Genomic DNA, 17,019 nt, shown 5'->3' on the forward strand with positions numbered 1-17,019 from the left:
TATAAGGAAAAATTGAACATCATAACAAAACCTTTTTGATATCTACAATTTTATACGCATATAAAAGCGATTTTCAACAATCAATAATGGTTCATAATGCAAACGCTGGGTAAAGAAAATTAGTAATCAACTGGGGCTGTGACATCAGCATAATTCTTTCGTTATTTTGACTCTCGAGTATATATCCGACACAGTTATACACAATAAATCAACCGAGAACCACATCACTCTACAGAAAAAAACATATAAGATAACAATAGGTATATACCTGAGAACCAAAGCAAGAAAAAGAATATGCTGTTGTCATGGCCATAGTAATCATAAGTCAAAATGTTCATACTGTGAGTATTTGTATGCAAGTGTTTTGAGACGGAAACTTACCTGTACCATGGACTATTTTAGTACTCTATTACGATGTGAGATAACGCTCTCAGGATACAGTATTGTCATACTGTAGAATCAGCAGGAGTACTAGTAGTGCGTAGCATGTACGACTACCCATATTGGACACCACCGTATAGTGAGCTCCACTTACTCTTTGTCCTATCCTTGTAACATTTTAGCTTAATATATGTTTCTTACATTTAATCCCTGTTCCGTGTTTTCCTTTCCTGGGTCCATATCAGTGACGACAGAAGGATTCAAGAAATGCACTCACATCAAAACCCAGTACCTGCGAATAGCTGATCGATGTAATATTCAATCACTTCGATCTCAACATGCCCCCCCCCCCAAGTTTCTCTGGAAGTGCGATGCTCGGAAAGAATAAAGAAAATTTACAAAACCACTAGACGAAAATCCCAAGAGGAAGAAATATTAACAGTTTTATATCTTTACTTTTTGTAAAAAAAAAAAAAAAAAAAAAAAACTCTCGGAAGTGGCGGTGTTGTGTGACTGAAACTTACCTACACCATAGACTTTTCCAGTACTATATTACGATGTGAGATAACACTCTCAGGAGACAGTATCATAATACCGTTGAACAAGACTGACAGAACAGGCCTGATGGCCGGGGTGTGGTGTCTGCTCTGACGTTGCACTAATGGAGGAGGAAACCTTTCTATACTGAGACGATTTTATTTTTGCACTCTGCCAGACTTTGGGGAGGCTGGTTCCCTCCCACATTAAAAACGACCTTTTGTCACATTTTGTTTTCGTAGGGAAACAAATAACCAGTATCATAATAGAATCAGTAGGAGTACTAATAGTGCGCAGCGCATACAACTATCCGTAATGGGCACCATCAGATAGTAAGCTCCGCTTACCCTTTATCCTATCTGTATAACATTTTCAGTTTAATATATCTTTCTTACACCTAATTCGTGTTCTGTGTTTTCCTTTCTTGAGTCAACATTAGTAAATAATATACGAATATGAGTATTTGTCAGCGTGGCATTATGTATGTGTGTTGGTTTACTTTGTTCTTGTTAGTGAAGGATAATGTATACATCCATACATATTATAATGGAAATAAACGAAAACATTTAGAGATTTGCGAGGGCATCAGGTAGCAAGTACTACCTAAAACATAAATAGTTTTGTAAATGCAAAAATTGAGAAAAACAAAATTTTATATCGGAATATTTTTATACAAGAGATTAAAATATAAAAGTTATTTTCAGTTAATAAAAAGTTCATAATGCAAACACGTGTTTGGATAAGTAGTTTCGGTTAGTAGTCACAAGTCAAAATGTTCATAGTGTTATTATATACGCATGTAAGTAATATGCGTATTCAAGTATTTAGTAGCATGGCATTGTGTATGTGTGTGCGTTGGTTTACCTTGTTTTTGTTCGTGCGTGTATAGCTGTGAGTAGAAATTTGTTTGTGTTTGCCTGATTATTACGTATGCAAAATATGCTCGCGAGATGGAGAAGGCTTGTGCGCAAGTCATTTTTGCCTTCCTTGGCCGAAAGACATGAGAGGAATGGTTACTGAGCAAGCGTTCCTGAGTTCTGTTCAAGTTCAGCTGGTGAAGCCTGGTGAAAACTGATTTTGTTGATTAGGTTTTATAGAAATTTCTAAGTTTGCATTGGCTTATTACTTTCATATATACTTGTTACTTTTGAGACTTGAAACGATTTTCATTAGTTGGAAAATATTTTGAGTTCACACGTTCTCTTGCCTAAGAGTGTATATCCCTTTACGCATATGTTGTATGCTGCGTGTGTATCCCTTTACAAATCAGATACGCGTATGTTTTGCATACGCATATCAACCCTTTACAAATTGACAGATATCACCAACAGCAATAAACTCATACGTGTGTGGTGCACAAACAAAAGGGATATACCTTTTTACAGTTCGTATTTGTTTTGGATTTATTGAACTACTGTTTCATCTAGAGTGTCATTTTCACAACGTTTCGGTCGATGCAACCCCCGACCTTCTCCCAGTGGTATCTTGCAAACCCATGGCACATTGGTTAGAGTATTTGGAAAAATCAATTGTAGAAGTGATATTCTCTTGCAGGTTGAAGGTTCAATTCTCAGTGTGGGCGACCAAAAAATATGATTGCGAATTACTTACGACCTTTATCCAGTCATGGAACGAGAGCATGCTACCCCTGTGAAATAAATAAAGTGTTCCGTTCGAAATTCTGTCCAAATTCTCGAGTTTGATAGAAACATTCCTGAGTTTGACAAGATACACCTGAAGAAGGTCGGAGGCTACATCGATCGAAACATTGTTAAAATGACACTCAAGATGAGAACAGTAGTCCGATGAATCCAAATAATATGAATAACCAATCCTCGTCTAAAAAATTCAGAAACTCTTTACAGTTTCCAGTTTCGTGTTATTTTCGTTATTCTCGTTTGTTACTCTCGTCTTGTGGACGCGGCAATTAAGAACTTCCATGCGAACAGTAACATCATACACTCTTGTTATGTTTTAGTGTACTTTGGACAGCTTTGATTTCATGTTTATACCGACATACGTCGAGTCGCACTAAGGAATAATCTCTCTTAGGACTACATTGGATCTGTCTCTTCATTTCCCAGAATCGATTCCCGAATTGTCTAGCAGTCAACATGATTCAATGTCAGTCCATTCTGCTTTCAAATCTTACTGCTTTCTCTTCAATTTTTGTGACTATAAAAAATATCTTTTCTTTATTTTGCAACCCCCCCCCCTACGCCCCGACTGGTCATTAACCTATATTGTTGTTACATTTATAAAAGGTCAACTTTTGTTATTGTAAACATATTTTTGGTATCGTAAATAGTTACCATTATTTTTCGACTATTCCATATTGTTTTAAATTTTTGGTCCCCCGACAAAAGGAGGGCGAACCTGTAAATTCACCCTTGTCCGTTCGTCCGTTCGTCTGTCCGCACTTTTCTCAATAACTACGCCTTGGAATTTTGTAAAATTTTGCACAAACATTAAACAAGATATGAGTAAAAAAGTAACAGAACGAATTTTCCAGAGAAACTTACTTTCGGGTTAAAATGGCTAAAATTGACACTTTTGTGCTCATTAGTAAAAATTGATGCCTTTGAGTTTTATAAAATTTTCTGAAAAGTTCTTACTAACTGATTTCTAAATAATTTCGTTTATCTATACTTCGCGATAACTCTTGGGTGTGCCCCAGGGGCTCTTTTAGGGCTAATAAAAACACTCCATTTTTGGGACAATTTTACAATATTTGTCCAAACTTTTCTGTGTATGTCTATTTAGCTGTTTTGCTGAACTCAAATTTAAATATGTTAAGGCCTTGGGGACTTTTGGGGTTAAATGAGGGAGAAGGCAAATGATGGACTTAGTCATTCCTTTTTTCTTTTTCTTTTTTTTTTTTGCATGGTGCAGAACTCAAATGTACATTTGTTAAGACTTAAAACTGCACTGTTTGTTCATTTTCACCAGGATTTGACGTCCCCTGAGGACTTTTGGGGCTAAATGGAGGGGGGGGGGCAAATGCTGAACTTAGTCATTTTTTTATGCCTCGTTCACAGTGCACTCAAGGGGGATCATGCATACTTTGTAACTAATTAACCCAGCTTTAGAAAATACATAGCTAAACTAGCTATCGTACCTGACTTTTCCCATCACAAGGTCATAACCTGTTATATTCCCAGTGAAACTTGCTTTAAGAAGTGACGAAGAAAGCAAATCTGAACGAAACAGAGAAAGAAAGAGGCTAAGCAGTTAGAGACATTTGCTTTTTAGCGTTCGTAGGAATTATTTCACGATTCTTTTGTCAAAGAACAACCGAGAATCTCGACCTCCGCTTACTTCCGTAAGTTTTAAACCTGTCGTCTTCATATTAAACAGGTCTTAAGATTTATAATGAAATTAAATAATTTATATGTAAATGTCGGATTGTGTATTTTAATAAAGAAAACAAAAAAACTAAAAAAAAACAAAACAATTGGTCTAAACTTCCGGAAGTAAGCGGAAGTCAAGGTTCTTAGTTGTTTTGCTTGATTGACCAAAAGCGGCCCTCACACAATTGTCTATGACTTGTTGATTTGCTCGCGTATCAAATTACCCCCAAAAGTATTGATATGCTGTAAAATAGAATATTAAAAAAAACAACAAAAAAAACAAACACAAACAAAAAAACAAAACAAAAAAAAACAAACAAAAAAACAAAAAAAAAAAAAAAAGCAAACAAAGAAACAAACGAAAACACATCAAGATTGTTGCCTAATGTTGCTCGACACATTTGTTTCAGGGTGTTTTAGATGAGGATTTATATTTTTTGTATCATTCGGACTACTGTTCTCATCTTCTATGTTATTCTCTAGGTACGTGCAAAATGAATGCCGATGCTCAAAATGTATAAACATTTTGACCCCTCCCTTTATTTAAAAATTCGCCCCTCCCAAAAAAAACAAAAACAAAAAAAAAAACAGGAAATTAACTAATTTAAATGAAATTTTCAGTATTTATCAAGTAATGATAATTATTTTTATTTAAATTTTAGTGGAAATGTATCATTTTGTTTAAACACACACACACAAAAAAAAACCTTTACTAAAGTTATGGTTTTCGGTAGTAAAACAAACAAACAAAAAAAAAACAAAAATAAAAACAAAAAAAAACAAAAATAAAAAGCAAAAAAAAACGCATGAATTTGTTTTTTTTGCTTTTTTAAAATGCAAGTAAAGCATCGTAAATTGTAACAATTAAAAAAATAATAATTTTTCAGAAAAAATTATGAAAAAAAGCCCCCAAAGTCCGTACTAATGAATTCAACTCGAAGAAAAATTTATTTCTCGAACTACCGATATTATCATTGAATTAAGCATTGTTTATTTAATATTTTCACACAAAAAATTATAATTGCAAAAAATATTTCTACTTATTTTTCTTTTTAAATTATAGGTTTCGCATAAGTTTTATACGTACAATTCTAAAATTTTCCTTGCTTGCATGAATGTGAGACTTTTGGCATAATATAATTTTTATATAATCTTAAAAAATAATCTTTTTTTTTTAATTTAAAAGCAGAAACATAGAAAAATAATTAAATTTTAAAAATGGTAAGAATTAGACAAACGTTCACGATGAGAATGTACGGATGCACACCTGGAAGAAAAATAATAAAAGAAAAAGAAAAACAGCACCCCTACCTTCCTTTAACTACCTGACGTCATTTTCAGACAGCCTTTCGACTGTCTGAAATTTTGGGCTTCTGTATAATCCATGTGACAAAGACTTTGTTTTCTTTCGGTTGAACGAAGCGAGAATCTCTTGCTTTTGGGAGCTAATTAAGCTATTTTTGTACAAACAAGGTGTTTTTTTCTAATTTATTTATTTAATTCAATATCTTAGGACTTTACTTTACTAATTATCTTTGAAATAGACCCAGAAAACTAATATTTATTTTTCAAAGAATTTTTACAATGAATTTATTTGACTTCAAAATTTAGCTGAATTTGTCAGCTTCCGAATGTCGCCGTGAAAACATTTTTCATTGTAACTTTTTTTTTTTTTTTCAAGTGTACAAATATTTTTTACTTTTTGGAAATTAACTTTAGTCTTTAAAGTTTCAAATACAATAAAAAAAAAGGTAGTCGGAAACCTACAAAAAATTGTAATAAATCAGCTTCAAAATTATGTCCCCCCCATCTTTATTCCACCATTTTTGCTCGTACCTATTATTCTCACAACTTAAATTTTTATTTATTTATTTTTAATTTATAATTTTCTTTTTAACTCAACAATCTCTTTACATCATCAACGCTCTGACCCCCATCTGGCATCAATTGAAATGGATGCCTCTCGTCTAGGAGAAGCCCCGTGTTTTGACAAGCTTCTGGGTTTGTCCTTTACTCCTAATCTGAAATGGAACATGTACATCAAGTCTGTTGCCAAGGTCGCTGGAAAGATGGTGGGATCCTTCTACCGCTCCAGAAGATATCTCACTATTGATGCAATTCTCTATCTATATAAAAGCCAAGTACGTCCAAGGATGGAATACTGCTGCCATATCTGGGCAGGAGCTGCTAAAAACAGCCTATCCTGCCTTGACAGAGTACAAAATAGACTTCGTGGCTTAATGGGGGATGCCCTTTTCTCTAGCCTGCAACCTCTCTCCCACAGAAGAGACGTTGCGAGCCTATCTTTGTTTTATCGTTGTTTCCATGGCAGGTGCTCGTCTGAACTCCAATATCTGGTCCCCTCTCGCCAATCTTTCACGAAAAACACCCGTCTAGCTGAATCCACTGTGAAAAATTCCCCCCACTCTATATCTGTGCCTAAATCAAAAACGTTGATTCCATGAACAAAGCTTCTTTCTTAGAACTGCACGCCTGTGGAACTCTGTTCCATCTGCCTGCTTCCCACCTGACTACAACTTGGATGTCTTCAAGTCCAACGTTAATAAATTCCTAATGAACCGCCCTCTTAAGTAAACACTTCATCAAATCTCTACACTAACGTACGGTACTTACAATAACTCTTATCCCTGAGTGGCTTCCGGGCCTTAATAAGTGGTGACCACCGTGTAAAAAAAAAAAAGAAAAAAAAAAAAAAAAAAAACTTACGTTCTTCCCTAACATGGCATATCGCCATTTGGACGTAATGGTGCTACTATTTGGGATCATGCATAAAAAAAGATTAACAAGATGTTGGGTTATGTTACATTTAAACTTCTGCATATCAGCACAGCCAGGGAAGCAGGCAACAGGAAAGGAAATCCAAAGCTTAGCTGTTCTAGAAGGGGAGGGGGAGCAAAAACAAATTAATGCATTTATTTTTTTTTTAATACTGAAAACAATTAGAGTAGAAAGTTTTCTGGCAGTTAGGGACCTTCACAGTAAAAGGTGTTGCTAAGCAGGTTTGTCAGAGATATGTATGTCGAGGGGGCACAAGTGCAACGAGTTCATCAGAACACATTCCATTAAAATACTTGTAAAACAAGCACAGGGATGAAACATTGCAATGAGTCCATCAATGATTTTACGCGGACTGAAAAAAAAATCCAACTTGTCCTGAATCTGTCTGAAAATTTTGTAATTATTCAATGGATTGCCAAGCATCAAATAAGTGTCAAATCTTGCAGGTGTGGAATGTGTAATTTACCGTTATTCGCAGTGAATTGATGGTTGGAGATGGAAATCTTCAAAAGACGAATTTCGTCGTTCAATACGAAAAAAACGAAGGAAACTTTCTTTACAAAACAATTATTTTTATAATTTTTATGTGGAGTAAGGGTTTCTTTCTGTTATATATTGTTATCATTGAAAGCACCATTTACGTTTTGGGTGTATAACATCAAAAGGATTCCGTGTGCGTATGATTGTCTCTAATATAAAGGTTGTGTGTTTGATTATCATAAAGGGAATCGTGTGTGTGACATGTAATTTCAGAACCTACCTCTGCTTCTTCGATGTTGGACCATCTGGAAATTTCTCATCCTGGAGGGAGACTTGATACCTGTTTGACGAAGATTTATCACTCCAAGACGATGAATGGGTTTTATAGTTTTTATTTCACTTTCCCCAGAGGTCCTGCAGAAGTGGAAGTGAAATCGGCCTGTGTGGTTCTTCTACACACGTCAGCGTTCGTCTCCCCCCTCCCCAGTCAAGAGGGGGAGACAACGGGAAAGCCGTCCGTCTTCTTCAAACCCCAAATCAAATCTCACAGATCTAGCCAACCCTGACCACGTCACATATACGTAATCTGGTCAGCTGACCTTCGGTTCTGGTAAACGTGTCTACCTCCACGTTTACTCACCTCCCTCCCTCTCTCTCTCTCTCTCTCTCTCTCTCTCTCTCTCTCTCTCTCTGTAACATTTCGTGTCAGTTTTTACATAAAATCCGAGCTCAGCGGCCATTTTCTTTCTTGGCCGCTGTATCCACACATTACCCTAAGCACTACCATATTTTATAATATAAAATTAAAAAATTTTTTTATCAAATCAAACTTTCCTTACAAACAATTTATAATTTATATGCGGAGTAAGAATTTATTTTAATTTAAACTTTTACATAAAACTGGAGCTCGGCGGCCATTTTCTTTACTAGGCCGCTGTATCTGCACATTACCCGAAAAGCAGCTCCGATTTCTATTCTAATTTCTATCGTATTTTTAATAGAAACAGTCCATAATAGTTTTGACTCGCATACGGAATAATATGCGAGTTTAATGTGCACCCCCCTTGCGAATTTTTATGAAAATAATCTGTTATTTTTATTTATTTATTTCTTCCTTCTAAAATAAAACCATTCTATTTAATATTTCTACCGACATTTTTTTTTTATTGCCGTTTTATTTGCGGGTGTTAAGTTTGTCGGTTTTATCTTTATCCGGAAAAAAAGATAAAATTCCGATAACAGGAAGCAGATGGTAGACATCGTCATCCGACGAGGAGATTTGTTGTAGTTTCCGCCTGTGTATTAAGAATCCGCCCAACAGTACCCCCCCTACTTACGTTCGTTATGGTGTTTGTTTTTCTTTCCATGTAGTCATACGGGTTTGTATTACTGTACACATAGATTCGAAAAAGTTGTCAAAAAACAAATATATAACAAATAAATGTTATCGAAGGCAAGATAAGTTACTTTTCTACCAAACTGGATATAATTTTGGTGTTTTTATTCAATTTAACATGTTTATTCAGCTCGAAAACCATACAGTGTTTAGCGATGTATTGGAAAATTCAAAATGGCGGCCGATTCTCTCTTTAACACGGTAAGTTTGGAAAAAGGTGTAATAAATAATAAACTAGACAAAATACTGTTAGAAATTCGCTCAATATATGTTACCGTGACATAACTTGACATTTATTCGGTGGTTTTTAATAGTATTTTGTCTAGTTTATTATTTATAACACCTTTTCCTGAACTTACCGTGTTAACGAGAGAATCGGCCGCCATCTTGAATTTTCCAATACCTCGGTAAACACTGCATGTTTTTCGAACTGAATAAACATGTTAAATTGAATAAAAACACGAAAAATATATCCAGTTTGGTAGAAAAGTAACTTATCTTTCCTTTGATAACATTTATTTGTTTTTTGACAACTTTTTCGAATCTATGTGTACAGTAATACAAACCCAGTCATACACTTTACGTCGTCCAAACTGTGCCAGGTTATGGGTAACAAATAAATAAATAAAGGTAAATATTACCTTACGCTACGACAGAACACCGACCACTCTAATTTGTTTTTTTTTTTTTATGGGTATTTAAGGTTGCTGGCAACGAATCTAATAATCGAACCCGTCGCAAATTTACCGCTTGCATGGTATGAACTCCTTACCCCTAGGACTATTTTGCACCATTTCACATGATGCGTTTGCACACGCACGCACATAGTAAAGTGACTTATCACATCGCGGAGGAATCTTTAGCAGACATTTGAAATAACCCCCCCCCCCCCAATGTAAACACAAAATTTCTGTGAAATGTAAAACTGTATTCTACTCGGTAAATGTCGGCGCGTTACCTACGGAAAATGGTTAAACTGCAAAAGCACCTGTTGAACTACACAGCTTTTATAATTGAATACCCCCCCCCAAAAAAAAAAGAACAAAAAGTATAAAATATGTTTTTTTAAACCGCTCGTGAAAACTTACTGACAGCATTTTTTTTTTACTATAAAATGAGGTGAAAACTATTTTTTTTAATTTAAATTTTATGAAAAAGTATTTCTTCTAATTACTGTTATGAGGTGAAAACTTTATTTTATAAAAATATTTCTTGTTATTTAAAATGTCCGCCATGTATTCATGTACCTTGTGAAACGTCAAGTGACTATGCGCGTGCGCGAACGTACATTTCATGAAGAAGCCGATCATGCGTAGCGTAAACGAAGGCGGTGAAATGGCGCAAAATAGTCCCAGGATCCAGGGGTTCATACCATTCAAACGGTAAATTTGCGACGGGTTTGATTATTAGATTCGTTGTCAGCGACCTCGAATACCCCTAGAAAACCAAATTAGAGTGGTCGGTGTTCTGTTTTAGCGCAAGGTAATATTTACCTAAATAAATAAATAAATAAATAATCTCAAATAAAATAAAAAATAACTGGAAGATAAAATTAGATTCTCTATTTGACCAATCATCGGTGGTCAATGTCTAGTCGACGTAAATAAAAACAGTCTGCAATGTCCACTGTATGTAGTATCGCACCTGATATTCTGAAATGGTCATCCAACTAAATACAAACGGTCTGCTTGGGGTACCAGATCACAGGTGATGGAGTTACGACAAAGATTAGTACTCGCTGGTGATGGTGGTGGTGGGAGGAGGGAATGTAAATCTCGAATTCAAAATCATCGACTCCATTAAACAGGACAAAATTATAGGCGAATACAGACCGAGCTATATGTACGGAAATGTAAAAGTACACAAAGAAAATTACTCTCTTCGTCCCATATTATCGCAAATACCTACACCCGTTCACAAATTGGCACCCCCTCCCATAAATTAATATCATTCGTTGACATCTATGCTGATGACACGGCCATCACATCAAAGGCTATAAATGACAAAGCTCTCTCTCTCTCTCATTCTCTCTCCTCTGATCTCGAACGAGTGGTTCAGTGGGGGAAGACGTGGCTGGTTACCTTTAATGCATCTAAAACCAAACTCCTATCTTTACATCATCAACGCTCTGATCCCCATCTGGCATCAATTGAAATGGATGGCTCTCGTCTAGGAGTAGCCCCATGTTTTGACAAGCTTCGGAGCTTGACCTTCACTCCTGATCTGAAATGGAACATGTACATCAAGTCTGTTGCCAAGGTCGCTGGAAAGATGGTGGGATCCTTCTACCGCTCCAGAAGATATCTCACTACTGATGCAATTCTCTATCTATATAAAAGGCAAGTACGTCCAAGGATGGAATACTGCTTCCATATCTGGGCAGGAGCTGCTAAAAACAGCCTATCCTGCCTTGATAGAGTACAAAATAGACTTCGTAGCTTAGTGGGGGATGCTCTTTCTCTACCCTGCAACCTCTCTCCCACAGAAGAGACGTTGCAAGCCTATCTTTGTTTTATTGTTATTTCCATGGCAGGTGCTCGTCTGAACTCCAATCTCTGGTCCCTCCTCGCCAATCTTTTACAAAAAACACCCGTCTAGCTGAATCCACTGTCAAAAACTTTCCCCACTCTTTATCTATGCCTAAACCAAAGCGTAGATTCCATGAACAAAGCTTCTTTCTTAGAACTGCACGCCTGTGGAACTCTGTTCCATCTGTCTGCTTCCCTCCTGATTACAACTTGGATGTCTTCAAGTCTAACGTAAACAAATTCCTGACAACCCCCCCTTAAGTAGACACTTTAAATATCCACACTAACGTACTGTACTTACAATAACCCTTAGCCCTGAGTGGCTTCCGGGCCTTGATAAGTGGTGACCACCTTGTAAAAAAAAAAAATTTACTACCTAGTTATAGAGTTAATTGCCCTGAAGAATTAATAGACATACTTTATTTAGTAGAACCCAAAAATGAACTTCTAGCTTCAATTGGCGTTGAAAGTCTCTTTCCCAAATGTCCCTGTTCATGATACTATAGAGATAATAATAATATATATAAAATTATCCCACTTTCCCTGCACTTAAAATAAACCGTAACACACTAAGAAAATTATTAATCTCCTGAACCAGTGAGGTCCCTTTCTATAGCCCCAATGGAACCTTATATATCCAGATTGGTGGAGTTTCAATGTGTTCGGCCCTAGACCTGTTGTTTTCTGAATTTTATATGACCAACCTGGAAACTAAAATCTTTAATAGCATTCTTAAACCACTCATCTACGTTAGATACGTTGATGACATACGCGTAGTAACAGAAAATTTAGATGAATTAACAAAAATCAAAACCGCATTTAAAAATAATCCGGTACTAAATTTCACGCATGAAATAAATATAAATAACACGATTCTCTTCCTTGATATATAAATTAAAGCCGACACTGATATGTTGATTACCTACCCATACAAAAAACCTACCAGTAAAAAATAATGTCTTCTAAATTTTAAAAGTGAATTCCCCCATAGATATAAAATGGTCGTAATGAAAAATCTTATTCATCGAACCAAACGCAATTCATCCACTAACGAAATGTTTTATAAGGAATTCTCTGACATAAAACAAAACCTTATTAATAAATATCGTCGATCAACAAATTAAACACACTTAAAAAGCCAAGTACGTCCAAGGATGGAATACTGCTGCCATATCTGGGCAGGAGCTGCTAAAAACAGCCTATCCTGCCTTGACAGAGTACAAAATAGACTTCGTGGCTTAGTGGGGGATGCCCTTTTCTCTAGCCTGCAACCTCTCTCCCACAGAAGAGACGTTGCGAGCCTATCCTTGTTTTATCGTTATTTCCATGGCAGGTGCTCGTCTGAACTCCAATCTCTGGTCCCTCCCTCGCCAATCTTTCACGAAAAACGCCCGTCTATCTGCATCCACTGTGAAAAATTTCCCCCACTCTTTATCTGTGCCTAAATCAAAACGTGGATTCCATGAACAAAGCTTCTTTCTTAGAACTGCACGCCTGTGAAACTCTGTTCCGTCTGCCTGCTTCTCACCTGACTACAAACTTGGATGTCTTCAAGTCAAACGTTAACAAATTCCTAATGAACCGCCCCCTTAAGTAAGCACTTCATCAAATCTCCACACTAACGTACTGTACTTGCAATAACCCTTATCGCTAAGCGGCTTCCGGGCCTTGATAAGTGGTGACCACCGTGTAAAAAAAAAAAAAAAAAAAAAAAAAAAAACTTTAGCCGCCATTACAAAAACAATAATAATGATGTTAATAATAACAATAATAATAGCAACATGTTTTACTGTAACCAGATGCACGCACGCTAATTATAAAATCGATGAAAAAAATAAGAAAAATCGTACATAAACACATTTCCACCATTGAAAGAATTCTAAGCTTAGATTCATCATTTATTATAAAAATTTTTAAACACATCATTTCCTAACAAGCAATAACTAAATAATAACACCCGACGATAATTTTCTAAAAACTAGCAATGCCGTGTATGTTTTTAAACGTCTCACAAGAGAATGCGTCTTCAAAAACAACTCGTATATCGGCATAACTAGAACCAGCATATTACACGTCGTCGGCTAACATGTCACCTGTCTTCTCCTCACAGTTTCATCTACCAACATCTTATAACACATGACACCCCCCCCGAAAAAAAAAACAAATTTAGAAACATATTAATAAAATAAACACTGCCATTTTAGCCGTCTCACATTGTAACCTGCGCCTCCCAATCATTGAATTATTGAAATTATTACAGAGTCACTGGTGTGGTGTCCTGTGATTGGATGAAAAACAACCAATCACGGGCTGCCATTCTAGTTCCCTCCCCGACCCCTATTTGCGCGATCCCTTCAAATTTTCGTCCTCTTTTGCGGTTGGGACGTGTCTGCGACTGCATCCATTTCGCTGGCTCTCCGCCATCAGAAATACGGGACCCGCGAGAAGTTCAGAGCCACAATAGCAGCACACACGAAGGCCACACCTTTCTCTTCTTCTCTTTGATACCAACTAAGGACACAGGAAAGATTTAATTGATAAACGGACATATCTGTAAGATAAGTTTCCCGCAACCCCAACTGTTTGCAATACCTTTCTTTTCCTTTTATAAATACAGTTTTTTTTTTACAACATTTTACTCTGTTTGTCTTTCCTTTCTTTTTGACGTCGTCACATTACTTTGTTGCCTCAAACGTTTGGGAAATCCCAATAATTTGCAAACAGTTGAAACTAGCCTTTTACGCTAGAGATTAAAAATAACATGTGGAATAATTTAACACGAAAATATATTTGTGTAGAATAATTACTAACCCCACGTGGAAATAATTTAACACGAAATAGATTTGTGTAAATTCATTCAACCCTGACGTCGCTTGAGGAAGGGAATACAAGCCTATGATATTTTGGTGTTACTACTAGGACTTGTGGAGGTTAATTTCGTCCGTCCCCTTTGTTTCTTTCTTTCCGTTCCCTTCCTTTATTTTGCTTGTAGATATTTACGCTTAGCAGTATTAATGATTTTAAACAGATAAAGGGCATTAGAGCCTTGATTTTTAATAGAGATTCCTTTAAAAGGAAAATAACTTCTGCCGTTGATTTAATGTCAGCAGAAGTGTCGCTCAATAACATTTGTTTTAAAAGGCAAGAAATTCTTATTAACAAATGGTTGACGGAGGTCGACGTAATTAATAATAGAATAAGTGAAGCCTGTGAAAAAAGCCGATATCAATTTAGAAGATAGCGGTATGTTGGAAGACGAAAAGTTACAAAAAGAGTTCGCTTACAACATTTTCAAAAGGCTCACTGAACTGGAAGAGAATATTTCTCCTTCCAATAAAGAATCCGTACTAGTACAAAATCAACAAATGCCACTCGCAGGCGCGTGCGTTTCAGCTCCACGGTTGCAGTGTGCTAAATTCAGTGGCATAAGAGCTGGTAAATTTGAATTTAAAAATTTCCTAGCTCAATTTGAGAATTGTGTGGACACCGTACATTCAAAAAAAGCAAAACTATCACCTTTAAAAAGTTTTTTGACGGGTTACGCGTCTGAGTTAGTGTCTCATCTCTCGTTAGAAGATGAAAACTTTGAAGTGGCCATCAATTTATTGAGAAAAGAATTTTTGGATATTCCTCTCATTATTGATGAAATTTTTAAACAACTGCTGGGTAATACTCCTAAATATGACCCAGGGTTGTCTAACATAAAAAGTTTTTTGTCAGAAATAAAAGCCGACCTAGCTGAACTAAAGACTTCGTATAGTCTGGATTTTTTTTTTTTTTTTGAAGAGAACACTCCTGGCTACGAACTGATTAGCCATGTAATTTTTTTGAAATTACCCCCAACTCTTCAAAAAGAGATAAAAAAAACAAAAAAACATGGCGACTAAACGAAAACCGGAAAGCCAAATCCCCGCCGAAGAGAGCGATCAATTAATCATTCGGCCGTTGGGAGCTGGCCAGGAGGTTGGTCGATCATGTATTTTGATGGAGTTTAAGGGGGGGGGATTATGTTGGATTGTGGTATCCATCCTGGACTTAATGGATTTGCATCCTTGCCTTTTTTGGATTTGGTTGAAGTGGAAGAAGTCGACCTCCTCGTAATCATTTCCACTTGGATCACTGCGGTGCCTTGCCATACTTTTTAGAAAAGATGGCTTTTAAAGGCAGATGTTTCATGACACATGCAACGAAGGCGATTTATCGATGGCTCCTCTCCGATTATGTCAAAGTCAGTAGCATAGCCACGGAAGACATGTACACAGAAAAGGATATTGAAAAGAGTATGGATAAAATTGAAACGATCAACTTTCATCAGGAAAAAGATGTAAATGGCATAAAGTTTTGGTGTTACACTGCTGGTCATGTTTTAGGAGCAGTTATGTTCATGATTGAAATTGCTGGTGTCAAGGTCTTGTATACCGGTGATTTCTCTCGGTAAGAAGATCGTCATTTGATGGCTGCTGAAATTCCTTCAGTACGACCAGATGTGGTCATTATTGAATCAACTTATGGTACACACATCCACGATAAAAAGAGAAGATCGAGAAGCTAGGTTTACTTGTTTGGTTCACGATATCGTCAGCCGAGGTGGCCGGTGTCTGATTCCTGTCTTTGCTCTTGGACGAGTTCAAGAACTTCTCCTGATTTTAGATGAATATTGGTCCAATCATCCTGAATTGCATGAAACGCCAATCTATTATGCTTCTTCGTTGGCCAAGAAATGTATGAGCGTCTATCAGACTTACATCAATGCAATGAATGACAAGATTCGACAACAGATTACCATCAACAATCCATTTGTCTTCAAACACATTTAAAAAGCATGGAACACTTTGATGATATCGGACCTTCAGTGGTGTTGGCCAGCCCCGGTATGATGCAGAGCGGTCTCTCACGAGAATTATTTGAAAGTTGGTGTGTAGACAAGCGAAATGGGGTGATTATTGCTGGTTATTGCGTGGAAGGAACTCTGGCCAAGCATGTGTTATCCGAACCTGATGAAATTGTAACGATGAATGGACAAAAATTGGCCCTAAAATGTTCTGTCGATCACATCTCATTCTCGGCCCATACAGATTACCAACAAACCAGTGAATTCTTACGAGCCTTAAAACCATCACATATTGTTTTTGTCCACGGAGAATAGAATGAGATGAACCGCCTCTGGGCAGCCTTGATCCGTGAGTACGAAGATGACGAGAATTATTGAATGCATGTGAACAATCCCAGGAACACAGTCGGAGAGAAAATGGCAAAGGTATGAAAGAGAGAAGGCCTGTGTATGTCCGAAAGTGATTTTAAATCTTAATCAGGAATTATCAATCATTTGAATTTATTTGTTCGTGTCTGTCAATCTGTGTTGTGAAAGTGCTTATTTAGAATTAGACTCAAAGGGAGAAGTTGATGCTGCAAATTCAAAATCTTCTAATGATTTACCGAATGCTAATAGCTCATATGTTCCAATGAAACGTCCTAAAAGGACTAAAAATTTAAAAAGTAGTAAAAACTCTCCTAATAACCCCAATATGTACTATTAAATTCAGTTTTA

General features: G+C 36.5%; 1 pseudogene; it reads left to right on the forward strand.

Moving 5' to 3' along the window:
- The first annotated feature begins 15,339 nt into the window (after positions 1-15,339).
- LOC145263256 (cleavage and polyadenylation specificity factor subunit 3-like) lies at positions 15,340-16,734 on the forward strand (annotated as a pseudogene).
- Positions 16,735-17,019: the final 285 nt, after the last annotated feature.

This window comes from Euprymna scolopes, chromosome 38, assembly GCF_053919585.1.
Source record: "Euprymna scolopes isolate OS-2025 chromosome 38, ASM5391958v1, whole genome shotgun sequence".
Lineage (NCBI taxonomy): Eukaryota > Metazoa > Mollusca > Cephalopoda > Sepiida > Sepiolidae > Euprymna > Euprymna scolopes.